This window comes from Camelus ferus, chromosome 12 (assembly GCF_009834535.1).
Source record: "Camelus ferus isolate YT-003-E chromosome 12, BCGSAC_Cfer_1.0, whole genome shotgun sequence".
Taxonomy (NCBI): Eukaryota; Metazoa; Chordata; class Mammalia; order Artiodactyla; family Camelidae; genus Camelus; species Camelus ferus.
In genome coordinates, this window is record NC_045707.1 from 2,246,273 (window position 1) to 2,260,621 (window position 14,349).

Here is a 14,349-nt window from a genome sequence, read left to right on the forward strand (position 1 = left end):
GCAGTTACTTTTATTGGTGCTCTTAATTTCTCCTGCCTGCTCAAATCTGCTGTTAAGCCCCTCTCAGGAAATTTTCATTTCAGTGATTATAATTTTCAACTCCACAACTTCTGTTTGGTTCTCTTAAAAATGTAATTTCTATCTCTTTAGGTTATATTCTTTTTTAACTTGCCATAATGAATTTTTAATTAGAATTGTAATTTATGATTAAAAAATATTTTATACAATTTTTAAAAGGTACATTCCATTTACAATTATTACAAACTATTGGCTACATTCCCCCTATTGTACCATACATCCTTGCAGCCTAACCTACACCCAGGATCTTAGCTGATAGTCTTTATTTGGTGAGACAACATTCTCATACTTTATCTTTGGACATGGTTTTCTTTAGTTCTTTGAACATATTTATAATAACAGCTGACTTAAAACTGACAAGTAATTAACATCTGGGCTTCCTCAGGGATCCTTTCTATTGACTGCCTCTTTTCCTGTATATGGCTTCTACTTTCCTGTTTATTGGTTTGTTTATAAGTCTCATAACTTTTTTTGTTGAAAACTGTACATTTAATATGTTATAATGTGGCAGCTCTGGAAAGCATACCCTCTCTGTCCCTGGGATTTGTTGTTGTTACTATTTCTGTTGTCACTGTATTTGTTGAGTTGTTGCTATTTGTTTAGTGGCTTTCCTGGACTAATTCTGTGAAGCCTTAATCCTTTTTATGTGTGGCCACTGAAGTTTCTGCTGGGTAATTAACCTTGTAGCTATAAGTGATCAGCTAATGATTAGGTAGAGCTTTCCTTAAATGCTTTAACCAACAAACCTCTCATCCTCTGTTGAAGGGGTCTCTGCTGTGTATGCTGGGTGTGTCTTCAGTGCTCCAGCAGGTGGTTTACAACTCTGCCTTGGCATCACTTCCTGGTAGGTCAGCCAGAGGTGAAACACGAGGGCCTTCTCAGGTCTTTTCTGGGTATACATAGCTCTGCACATGCCCATGACCTTCTAGATTCCCAGGGTCATGTCAGAGCTTTTCAAAGCCCCCAAATTTTCCTTTTAGGTTTTTTGACCAGCCTCTTGTTTATCCCAACTGGTATCACCACCTCAAACAGCTGTGATGTTAAACAATTGCCATTGATTGTTGCAACAGCAATCTCCCAGGCACAGGGCTATTGTCCCTGAGTGAGCGCTGAGCCAAGTCAATAAAGACAAAATCTGGATAGGGCTTTTCCCAGGAGCTGTCAGACAGGAAGAGTGACAATCTTCTGGGTAGTTCCAAACACATTCTGCCCCCTCCAGTGGCTGTTAGGCTGCTGGTTTTCACAACTATTGTGGTTACGAGCTGCTAGTTTCAAGGCTATCATCAAACTGAGGGAGGCAGACAGGAATGGAACAAGTTAAAACAGTACAAAGTTCATTGTTCTTAGTGCAATTCAGCTGTTTTTCTTGAATAAAATAAAATCATCAGATTGTTACAAGCCTTTGATTAATTTCCAGAGTTCTAAAAAATGTTGATATTTGACAATTTTTGCCAGTGTTCTCACTGCATTTATTTTCAGAGGTCATTATTCCGGCCATTCTGGAAGTGCATCTTAGGCTATGCATTTTAAATACATGAAACCAATTGGTTGTCATTAAGCTAATTTCCTAAGAGTAATAATCAAGGAAATAGGTAATACTAATATCTATTCTCTAGTGGCTTGAAGTCAGGGTCTTTATCCGATTATCTCTGTATTAATAAGGTCTGAAATAGTGGCTGGTGCACAGTAAGTAGTCATTAACATTTTAAATGAATAACTACAAATCTTTCATTTGAATTGTGGTTTGTAATTTACAGAGTCCTTTCTCATGATCTCATTCTATGTAGTGTAATTTAATTCAGCAATATTTCCTGATCATTAATTACAGGCCAGTCAGTGTATCAAGCGTCAAGGATAGAAAGATAAATTAAGACAGAGCCTTGCTCTGGAAGGTATTTTCAGGCTGGTTGGAGACACAAAATACAAGTGCATATAACAAAACAAATAACAATATGGAGTGTAAGTTCCATGAGGGTGGGCCCTCCATCTGTCTTATACTGCACTTACATGCAGAGCGTTAGAAGAGTACTTGATGTCACAAAGATATTTGTGGCATATTGGCATGGCCACAATCTCTTTTATACTCATTCTGTTGAAAGATGGGGTCTATATTCTTTCTCTTTGGATTGAATGGAAATTGTAACTGCTTTGACCAATAGAATACAACCAACGTGACACTGTGGTTGTTTCTGGACCCAAGCTTTGTAAGAGGCCATCAGTTTCCATTTTTGCTTTCTTGGAATACTCACTCTTGAAACCCAGCTTTCAGGCCAGAAGGAAGCCCATGCAGCCCTGAGGGGAGGCCCATATGTAGAGGAGCTAAGGACCCTAGTGGATAGCCCCGGCCAACACAACAGTCTACGTCAACTCGCCAGCTATGTGAGGGAGCCATCTTGGAAGTGGGTCCTCCAGCCCTGGCTGAGTCACCCCAGCTGATATTGCATGAGTAGAGATGGGTTGTCCCACTGAGCCCTACCCAACTTGAAATTTCAAGAGTTAAATAAGTAATTATTGTTATTTCAAGCCTCTGAGTTTTGGGGTGGAGTGTTACACAGCACTGGATAGTCACACCAACATTCAGTAAATATTTGTCAACTGCCTATGATTGTTGACAATCTGTTATTAATTGTTAAGAGGGGTAACGTACATTATCTCATTTAACCTTTTCAATAATGTTGTTGATGAGGCAACTTACCCAACATCATACAGCTGGTAAGTGGTAGAGCTGGGAGTAGACCCCAAATATTTCTGACGTCAAAACTAGATTTTTATATCTATTTCCATTATACCATGCTGCCTCTCTCTGAAGAACTAGAATGATGTTTGCCAGAGTCCAAGGGAGGATGAGATTCCTATGAGCTGGACTTTCAAGGAAGTCTTTGTGGAGATAGAGCTTGAGATAATTCTTGAACAAAGAGGAAAAAAAACTATCCAGGTAAAGAAGGAAATAAAGGGAGGCAGAACAGTATGAGAATGGTCTTTATGAAGTTGAACCCTCTATGGCTCCTGTTCCATTTACTATTTTGGGTTGCTTTACCTTGAAGTGTAGAAGTGTGAAACAACCATTTTATTTAGCATCTAGGTCAGCAGGCAAGTTGACCTTTTCCCTTTCCCATTTTGCTAAGCACCAGGTAGCAGAGATACTTGACCCCAGACCAGAGCAATGTGCTCAGGACTTGAGTGGGAAAAGCACCTCAGGAGTAATCTGAGGTCCCCTATTCCCAAAAGACAGCTTCTCACATTTTTTCTCTTCCTCACCATTGGCTCCAGTCATGCAATACATTGCCCTGAAATCAATCAAAGAAAAACCAACAAAGAAAAACACCACGTACTAGAGAAGATGGAGCAGCACTTAAGGAAATAGGCGGAAGTTTAATAGAAGGTATTTAATGTCCTCAGAGGAATATGAGGTGAATAATGCACCCATGAAACAAGATGTAACATATGCCCTGCCCATGTCCCCTCACCTTTCCCACTTTGGTTCACAGTGAACTTGCCCCAACTGCCAGCACCTGCATTTCTTTGCCTGAGCTTTTTTTTTTGTCTTTTTGTTTTTGTTTTTTTTTCCCTCTACTTACCTCCAAAATCCTCTTTGCTAACTGGGTGGCATGCTTGAAGTGCTGAGGAATTAACATGCCCTCTCCTGGAAGAAGCCCTCAGCAAATGACCAATGGGAGTGGTATAAATACTCCAGCTCCCTTACTCCTTGGGATTGAATAACTCTGGGCTCCTGTACCACATTGGCCACCTGTACCACACCTGTACAACAGAGTGATTAACGGTGGTAACTGGCTCGATAATGCACCCTCTGTTGGCTGCCTTCCCTTCCCCATTACATTTCCCTACTTTCCCTACTGGTAGTTCGTGGTATCATCTCCCAAGTAAGCCACTTAAACTCAAATCATTTTTTAAAGGAACCCAAACTAAGCCCAAGAAACAGGCAGTTATGCAAAAGAAAGTGGATAGATGGACTAGATCTCCATAATGAGCATAGATGGATAAAGAATTAGCAGAATATGGAGAATAGGAAAGAAAAGTTAAGTGACATGGATGACAGATTCAGAGATTCTAACACCTGTCTAAAAGAACAGAAATAAATCAAAGGAAAAAATAATCCAGGAAACAATAAAAGAAAAATTTCCCCCTAGGCTGAAAAAACCCACAAATCTTCACACTGAACAGACTATGAATGAAGAATAACTCATCCTGATGAAATTTACAAACCCCAAGAGTAAGAAAGTCCTACAATCTTTTAAAGATATAAAGCAGGTTACTGACAAAGAAATGAGTTTTGATGAGGCTAGAAACTGCACCAGTACTACTGAATGCTAAAAGACCATGGCACCATCCCTTCAAAGTTCTGCGGGAAAGTGTTCGAAACTTAGAATCCTCTGCCTAGCCAAAAACCATTTATAAGAGAGGGGAAAATAAAGACATTTATAAGCATGCCAGAGCCTAGATCCAGAGGCACTTTCAATCAAAATGAAAAGTAAATCTGAGAGCAATGTTTATGGTGCAGAAGCAAGCAGCTGAGACCTCCCCACTCCCTGGACTCTGCTCCACTCATGTCTGCATGTGCTGGTGGTCCCTACTGGGCCCCAGAAGTCGTGCCTTCCTCTCAGTGTTCCTTTTTAGTTTCCTGTATCACCAACCTGACATTTAATCAAGTGCTACCTTGAGAGACGGTGTGTAGGGCTACAGCAAACCTTTCCCCTTCGGCATCGCTGCTTCACTATTCACTTGTTCGCTTGGCCATCCAGTTTGGATTACAAACTTCCAATAACGAGGACTGTATCTTGTACATAATCAATAAATATTCACTGAGCTTTAACAAATCAATCTCTCTTTCATTTCTCAGAGTATAGCATCCTGCTGCCCGAGCCTCTTTTTCCCAGCTAAATTGCTCTAAACACCTTCTCAAAACTCAGTCTGCTGACTTTTTCCCTCTCCTCCCCTTACGCACTCTCTCCAGCTCCACTTTTCTTTTCCACCCCTCAAGCCTGACTTCATACCGCTGCACACGGTCTCTGTGCTCTCCTGGGCGTTCTTCTGTATTTGTTCTCCTGATTAATGTCATCAAGGCCAAATGCCAAGGAGATGAAGGGTTTATCAAGAGCCCGCCATGTGCCAGGCAGTGTTCTAAGCCCTTCATGTGGATTAATGAATTCCCCTCTCCCAGCTGTCCAATGGGATAAGGACTTTTATTCATCTCATATTTCAGATGGGAAAACCAAGGCACAGAGAGGGAAGGCAACTTCCTTGAGGATTCACAGCAGTTGATAGATGGAGCTGGGATTCTAACTCAGGCAGTCTTGTTCTTGCTCTTAACTACAATGAATTTCAGAGACATGGCTAGGTTTCATCTCTTGTCAACCGGTAAAGATCCAGAGATTTAAAAGCAAGTAGGATACAGAGAAAACTAATTCGAAAAGACACATGCACCCCAGTGTTTACAGCAGCGCTATTTATAGTAGCTATGACGTGGAAGCAACCTAAATGTCCATTGACAGATGACTGGATAAAGAAGGTGTGGTATATATATATACTATGGAATACTACTCAATCAATAAAAAGAATGAAACAACTGCCATTTGCAGCAACATGGATGAACCTAGATTACCATACTAAGTGAAGTAAGTCAGAGAAAAACAAACATATATCACTTATATGTGGAATCTAAAAAAAAAAAAAATGATACAAATGAACTTATTTACAAAACAGAAATAGACTCACAGATATAGGAAACAAACTTATCGTTACCAAAGCCAGGGGGAAGGGATAAATTAGGAGTTTGGGATTAGCAGATACAAACTGCTATATATAAAATAGATAAACAACAAGGTCCTACTGTATAGCACAGGGAAATACATTCAATATCCTGCAATAAAGCATAATGGAAAAGTATATATATATATATATATATATATATATATATTCACTCAGATATATATATCTGAGTCACTTGGCTGTCCACCAGAAACTAACACATTATAAAACAACTATAGTTCAGTAAAATTTGTAAAAATTAAAAAAAAGTAGGATCTATTCAGAGGACAGGGCAGAACAACAGGCAGAGCAGAAATAGAGAATCAGGATTGGCACTAACGGGAGACAACAAGGGAAAGTTAGTTTGGAAGGTGGGGTACACAACAAGAGTAGGAATATGTGACATGTGATGTGTCTACAGTTACAGAATTTACAAAGCACATACACATGCTTACTTCACATTTCACTTGATCCTGATAACAATACTTGGAGAGAGAATTCAAGAGAATCATTGCTCTTGACATTTCATAGATAAAAGTCTGCTGCTCAGAGAGGTTAAGTGACTTGTTCAAGGTCACACAGCCAAGAAATGGCAGAGCAGGCACTTGAACACTCAAGCTTCCTGACTCCAGGCATGAATAACTGGAGCATAAGGTGCTGAGTGGAGGTACAAAATGCCAGTCAGAGCTTATGCAATATTTAACTGGTTTTCTGCAGTTACAAAACATACTGTTTCTATTAATATACCTACTGTTTGTCTTCTGGAAAAAAACCCAGTAGTATTTTTGGTTAGGGTTCCACCAGGGAAGGATTTCCTCCTCCACTTGTTTGAGATAAATCACTACTGCTCACGCAGCTGCCCACCCATCTCCAAACAATTCAAGTTTCAAACAGAGACCAGGCAGAGGAAGGGGGAGAAGGAAGGGGAGCGGGAGACCAGGAGACAGTCTTTGGAGGACTTCTGTTTCCACGATGCAGGAGTGACTTCCACTCCATCTCATCAGATATTTGTAAGATGCTCTAGGGGGAGGGTATAGCTCAGTGGTAGAGTGTGTGCCCAGCATGCACAAGGTACTAGGTTCACTCCCCAGTACCTCCATAAAAAATATATCAAGCTAATTACCACCCCTCCTCCAAAAAAGGATGTAAGATTAAGTAATAAGATTAAAATTGGGGGGAAAAAAAGACACTACATCTTTTCCCAAGTACCTGGCGGTTAGGGTAGCTGGGAGGGGAGGTAGGAGCTGCCCTGGTGGAGACCAGGGCAAGGATTCACCTTGACATCTTAAACACACTACAGGAGGCTTGTGTTTTCACAGCCATGTTGCTGGAAAAAGAAATCGTAACCTGCAGCCCCTGAGCCAGAAAGCCAGCACCGAGAGCTCACCTTGGCCCTTTGTTTCCTCTTGGCTGTGGGACAGGATCCCATAAAGGGTGGCAGCTGGGAGGCCAGGCCCCAATGCAGCCTGAGCCAGGCCTCAGTGGGCCAAGCAGCCTCCCGGCCCCATGTCCCTTCTGACCACACGGGAAGGTCCCGTCAGCTAGGGTTTTCTGGGTGTGGGTCCTTGCATGGTCCTGGGAAGGCAAAGATGAGTAACACCTGGTCCTTGTTCTCCAGGCCGGTGCTATCCATGAAGGAGGCACGTGTGCATCGCATGCCTCTAATCTGGCCACGTGGGTGAAGCAGCGGCTCCGCTGGCAGGGGCCGATGGGGCTGTGCCCCCTGCAGGACGACTTCTGCTGTCTCCGGTGCTGGAATCCTGGCTGGCCAGCTTCCTAGCGATGTGACCCGGCAAATGATGACTTGTTTAGTCTTGTCTCCCCGTGCTGTGAAATGGGAAACGTAATAATACTCACCCTGCAGGGTTGTTGAGGGGAGAAGCGGCACCTGGAGGGACAGTGCAGCTGTTCACTACCCAGAGCGGAAAGCAAGAGCCTGGGGAGGGAAGGGTTAAGCCAGCAGAAGTGCCCCTCCCCCAGGGGCTTGAGCCGGAAAGAAAGATTCCGAAGGGAGGGTAGCAGGATAGGCCCAGAGGGCGGAGGGATTAGGGTCAGGGCCCCACGTGTGTTGGGGAACCCGTGGACCCTGCTCGGAGTCCAAACTGCCCTCCCACCTCTGCCCAGGCAAGCAACTTCCTGCCAGGTTGGGAAATTGCCTTGTGGAATTTTTCTGCTCCCGGGACAGGTTCAAAATCTCTAGTTACCAACATTCCTGAGACAGACCCAGAGGAGGTGGAGACGGATTACACAGTGTTGGGCCGGGTTGGGGAGTGGGGGAAGGAGGAGATCAAGGAGGGGCGGAGCAGATAGCTGTGCCAGACACCCCTTCCCAGCTCTGGGGCAATCCCGGGGGCCCTCCTCTGTGGTCAAGGTCACCGCATCTCCTCTCACGGGCACACAGGTGAGGGAAATGCTAGGGTCTAAAAGAGGTGCTCACGTGTGAATGTCACCCAGAAATGCCCTGAATCAAAAAGACCAGGGTTGGGACCTGCATCCTGATTGGCCCACTCACTTTACAGGTGAGGAAGAGAGAAAGGATCACACGAGGTCATCTCTCCACCAGGCTGGAGGGTCCCCACCCAGCGCAGATCTCATTAGCAAGCTGGCTGGAGAACCCGAGAGAGGTTCCTGTGATCTGACATGTAACCTTTGGGGAGTTTGCTAGACTCACAACAAGGCCGGCCCTCAGGGCAGGGAATATTATCTTCCTCATTTTTCCAGTGAAGGAATCAGAGAGGCCCGGTGACCTCTCCAAGTTACAGCTGTGGTTTACGGAGACCCAGACTGTTTTGCCCCAGGCACTGTGTCCAGCTCAGGGAGTCTCTTGGAGGAATGTCACCGTGCTCCAGCCTTAGAGATTTTGCCGCTTTTTGAAAGCAGCTCAGATCCCAGCAGGCCCCTGAGGATGTCCCTTCGGGGCTGCAAGTGCAGGCGTCTATGTCTTCTCTTGGATTTCTTTTGTGGCCCAGCCGTGCCCCAGTGGATCAATTAAGGTTAAAACCACGGACTTACATAACCTCTTGTGATGCTGGGAAATGAGCTCAGGCTCACAGTTGCAGATCTGGGTTTGAGTCCTGTCTTTGCTTCTTGCTACTAAGTGACCTTGGTTAGGTCAATTGCAATATATATTCTTGACCAAGTTATAAAAGTCCATGTTGCAAAATTCAAAAGTGTATAAAATTAAAAATAAATCTCTCTCCCAGCCTTGCTCCCTAGCCCCCCAGTTTCCCTTCCCAGAGACAATCAATACCTTATCAATTTCTAGTGTCTTACACAGGTGCTCAATGAGTATTAAGTATTGTGTGTTCATTTGTAAGATGAAGGACAAAGTTATTTGAATGAAGGAGACCCAGTGAACATTTGGGTTTCATGTGTAGTGGGAAGAAAGAAACATTGTAACCCCTTGGGTCTATATTTTGTTGCTCCTCCTTACCTTCTGCTTCTTGGAGTGGCTGGGAAGGAAAGGGTAATGGGGTCTCCAAAGACGCCCACCAACAACCTGCCTCCTCCCTGTATGTGCATGCTTCCCCCAGAAGGCAGAGTCTATTTCTGAGTCTGGTCATGTGACTTGATTTGGCCAATTGAATACAGCCCAAGTGTCTGTGACAGTTCCAGTCCTAGCCCTTAAAACTTCTTTTTGTCTTCTTGAACAAAACTGCCCTGCACTAAGGAAGTCCCGGCTGTCCTGATGGAGAGGGAAACCACATGAAGAACAGAGGGAGACCCCTGGAGGATGAGACATCACATGGGGAGGGAGGCCATATGGAGAAGAAGCCAGACATTCCAGCAAATGATGGCATCAATGTCCCAGACATGTTGAGAGATGCCTTCTGGAAACTTCCAGCCCAGCCCAACCCAACATCCAGTTGAATGCAACTGCATAAGGGACCCCAGCAGGGCTCTGCTCCATTCCTATCCATGAAATCATGAGAAAGTATAAATCATTGTTGTCTTAAGCCATGAGGTTTTGAGGTGGTTTGTTACGCAGCAGTCGATAACTGATACACAATTTTCTATGGGAGACACACAGCTATGCTAACCTTGATAGCTGTTCTGCTACAAATTTGGGTGGAGACAAGTTAAAGGAAAAGAAATTTCAAAGCTTCATTTTGAGCTAATCTGGTTGCCAACTCCTCTTTCCCCTAGAAGAACCCCATTTTTGTTCAGAAAGTCGTGCTCCTTTTAGGGACTGGGTGATTCAGAGATGATTGGCCCCAAATCCAGCCCCAGGGCATGAAAACTGATTAAACTATTAGGATAATGCTTTTCCTGATGATCGATAATGATCTTTCCAATGATGCCAATGAAGGGACATGTGACCAAATTATACTGAGACAGGAGACTGCTATGAGAGGTGCTTCTGGAATGGGTTTCTTGCCTTTTTTCTTAATTTTTAGAGAAAAGTCAAGGAAGAGTACCACTTTTCTTCCCCTGGACATCCGTCTGTGAGGCTGACAACTAGTGAAATATCTGCATCCATCCTGTAACCATGAGGGGAATAGCTGACAAGGAAGATGGCAAGGTGGGCAGGGCAAAAAGAAGGGGCTTGGGTCCCTGCTGATGTCCTGGTGCTGCTGAATTTACCAGCCTGGAGCTGCCCTACCTCAAACCTCCTTTTATGAGATAATAAATCCCATAATTGATTAAACCAGTTGAACTGAGGTTCCTGTCACTTGGTATTGGAAGACATTTGGAGGGGGTGTAATTAGGTTTGTTTTGTTTTTTTTGGGGGGGGGTTGGAGGGGGAAAGGAGATAATTAGGTTTATTTATTTTTAAATGGAGGTACTGGGGATTGACCCCAGGACCTTGTGCGTGCTAAGCATGCACTGTACCACTGAGCTATACCCTCCCCTCCTGGAGGGCATTTTTATATACACACATTCATACTTGCTATTGTTTTTTGCAGCCCAGCATCCATTTCTTCTTCTGCTAAAATAACCTATATTTTCAGTGGGGAATCACCCTTCCCCTACTCTCACTCAATCTGGTTCAATTCCTGACCCTAGGCTCTTGAACTAAGCCTGGCCAATCAGAGCATTAAATGTCCCTGGCACAGTCCGTGGTTTGACACAAGACCCAGGTCTAGCCCATCTGCATGTTTCATCCCCTCTCCACCCTCAGCTCCCAGCTGGGGTGATGGGCTCAGGGATAGACAGATAACCTTCACCCTGTGCTGACCTGCTAAGGGGCAAAGCTGACTAGAAGGATTTCCAGGGAGCGAGGGAGTGCACGGGAACTAGAAGCATCCCTCACATGATTTCCTCCCTGGAGAGTGTGTGCTTGTGTGTGTGTGCTTGTGCGTGCGTGTGTGCGTGTGTGTGTGTGTGTGTGTGTGTGGGAGGGGCTTTGGGAGATTCTTTTTACAGAAACAAAGATATTAAGTGTTTCTTCTTAGTAAGGATTACTAATATGAGCTTTGTTTTTTTTTTATTTTACCTATTTCCTTTTTTTTTAAATTTTTTTTTTACTGAAGTATAGTTGGTTTACAATATTGTGTTAATTTCAGGTGTCTGGCATAGTGATTCAGTCTTGGGTTTTTTGTGGGTTTTTTTGCAGATTATATTCTATTATAGGTTATTTCAAGATATTGGGTATAATTCCCTGTGCTATATAGTAAACCCTTGTTGCTTATCTACTTTATGTATAGTAGTTTGTTAATCCCACACTCCTAATTTGTCCTTCCCGACTTTCATCTCCCCTTTGGTAACCATAAGTTTGTTTTCTATGTCCATATGAGCTTTAAAAATTTTTTTTAAAAATTTTTTAATGGAGATGCTGGGGATTGAGCCCAGGATGTCATGTATGCTAAGCATGTGCTCTACCACTGAGCTATACCTAACCCCCAGTACAAGCTTTCTTTTTAAAACAATTTTTAGAAATTGCAGACAAAAATGTATATATAATATATAAAATAGCTAAAAGAATAATGCAATATACTCCTATATTCACCCCACTAATTTAATAAAGAAAACACTTCAATATCTTTAAGTATCACCCTGTGTCTCTCCGTGATGCCCTCCCTTTCTCCCCACCAGAGGTAACAACTACTCTAAATCTTACGTAGATTATTCCTTGCCTTTCTTTGTTGTATTGCCATTTATGCATAGGAGTCCCTAAATATGTGTTCAGTTTTACCTATTTTCATCTTTATGTAATGGAATCACACTGAATACACTTTTCCGTGGGTTTTGGCTCAATGTCATGATTTTTAGGTTCATCGTCTGTTGATGTCTGTTCTTTTACCCAGCTGTCCACGATTCTATTTTTTGAATATGCCTTTGAGTCTATTTATCCATTCAATTGTTGGTGAGTATTTGTATTGTTTCTAATTTTTCTTATAAACAACTATACTACAAAACTTATAAGTGTTCCCTTACGTAGCTAGGAAAGCATTTTCCAGGGCAAATGTTTAGGACTAGGACTGATGGGTCAGAGAGTATGCCCCCACTAACTTTACAAGGTAATGCCAAATTGTTTTGCAGAATGACTGTAATGTCTTACAAGCCTGCCATGAGCTAGGGGAGTTCCTGTCAGTCCACATTGGGGCCAATGCCAGGCGTTGTTAGATTGCTGGATTTTTGCCAGTCTGGGTGAGCTGCTTTCATCCTGTGTGTGTCTTGATGCTGTTGGTGGTGGTGTTTGAGGGACATCAGCTTTTATTAAACACAGACTCCAGGAAGATGTTCTGTTCGCTGTACTGTACTGAAACTGGCTGCCTTGGGGATTCAGAGGGGGTGTTTACTCACTTGGAAGGGGCTGTTTCCCTGCTGTCCCTCTGATAGTGCCTTGGAAGATGGCCCTGCTCACTCCCCTGCAGCCACCATCACTGCTGGTAAGAACTACAGCCGAACGTTAGAGGGAGCCTGTGAGCTGCCAGACAGAGCACCTCTTCCCTCTCCCGTCCAGCATGGCTCAGAGCGGGGCTGCTCCACGCCCCTAGTACCACGGTCACCCCACCCAGCACCCCACCTGGCATGACGGCCCTCTGCCCTTTGAGGGCATCTCTCTTGGCTAATGGTCAGTTTCCCTTTCAGTGCTCAGGCTGGGCAAAAGTTTGCTTACTGCTTTTTGTAGCTGCTGTCAGTTGAGGACAGACTGGTGGTTTAGCCCACTTTGGGTGAGGAGGTGCTCAGCTTGAAGTCCTCCCTGGTGTGGAAGTCGGACCTCACATTCACTGTGGGCAGTGCTTCCCTGGAGACAAACCCTCAACAGCTAATGGTGCCACCCACCCTACCCTTCCCCACCCCCTTACTCTACCCCGACGCTTAGACCTCATCATGCAGTGGTTCCTGATTATCTGTCCCTGGGCAAGATTATCGCAGACAGCTATAGTTGGGTCTCCATTATCCTAGACATAGGGGACTGGTGGGAGAGCCAAAGCAAAAGAATCAATACCAGGTATCAAAACCTGGCTTAGGAGCAACACAACAGTTAGACACAATGTGTGATCCTGGATTGGAGAAAAAGTTACTCTAAATGACGCTATTGGGACAAATAGCAAAATTCAAACAGGGACTGCACATTAGATAATAGTATAAGGCTTCCAGATGAAATACAGGATGCCTAGTTACATGTAAATCTCAGACAAATAACAAATAATTTTTATTGAAGTATAGTTGATTTATAATGTTGTGTTAGTTTCTGATGTGTAGCATAGTGACTCAGCTATACATATACATTGTATTCTTTCTCATTATAGGTTATTACAAGGTATTGAACATAGCTCCCTGCGCTATACAGAAGGACCTTATTGTTTATCTATTTTATATACAGTAGTTTGTATCTGCTAATCCCAAACTCCTAATTATCCCTCCCCCATCCCTTTCCCCTTTGGTAACCATAAGTTTGTTTTCTTTGTCTGTGAGTCTGTTTCTGTTTTGTAAATAAGTTCATCTGTATCAACACATAACTTTTTAGTATAAGTATATTTTATGTAATATTTCAGGGCATACTTATACTTAAAATTATTTGTTGTTTATATGAAATCCACATTTAATTTGGTGTCTTGTATGTAATTTACTAAATCAAGCTACCCTGTAATATTATTACATTATGCAAAACCTCCTGAATTTGATAATAGCACAGGAATTACCCAAGAGAACATCCACCTTCCTAGGAAACACACATGGAAACATTTAGGGGTAAAAGGTCAAAATGCTTGTGATCTACTCTCAAATGATTTAGCAAAAATATTAAAGCTAATAATAAAATTAATAAAAATTCATAACAAAATGTTAACCAATGATGATTGTAACGCAGTGTACATTCTTTGAAGTTTTCTGCAAACTTGACAGTTTTTCCAAATGAAAACTTGAGGGGAAAGCAAGAGCTGATTTAGGAAGCCAGGAAAGCTAAGTGCAGGCAGCAAAGACCAGGAGTGAAATAAAGGAAGAAAAGCCTGAGGGTTTGGACAATTGCTCAGAGCAGGCATCTCTGCTGCTCATCTTAATGGACCAGGAAGGGCATGGGGTGTGGACCAGCTAGAACGTAAGCCAGCCAAGCGT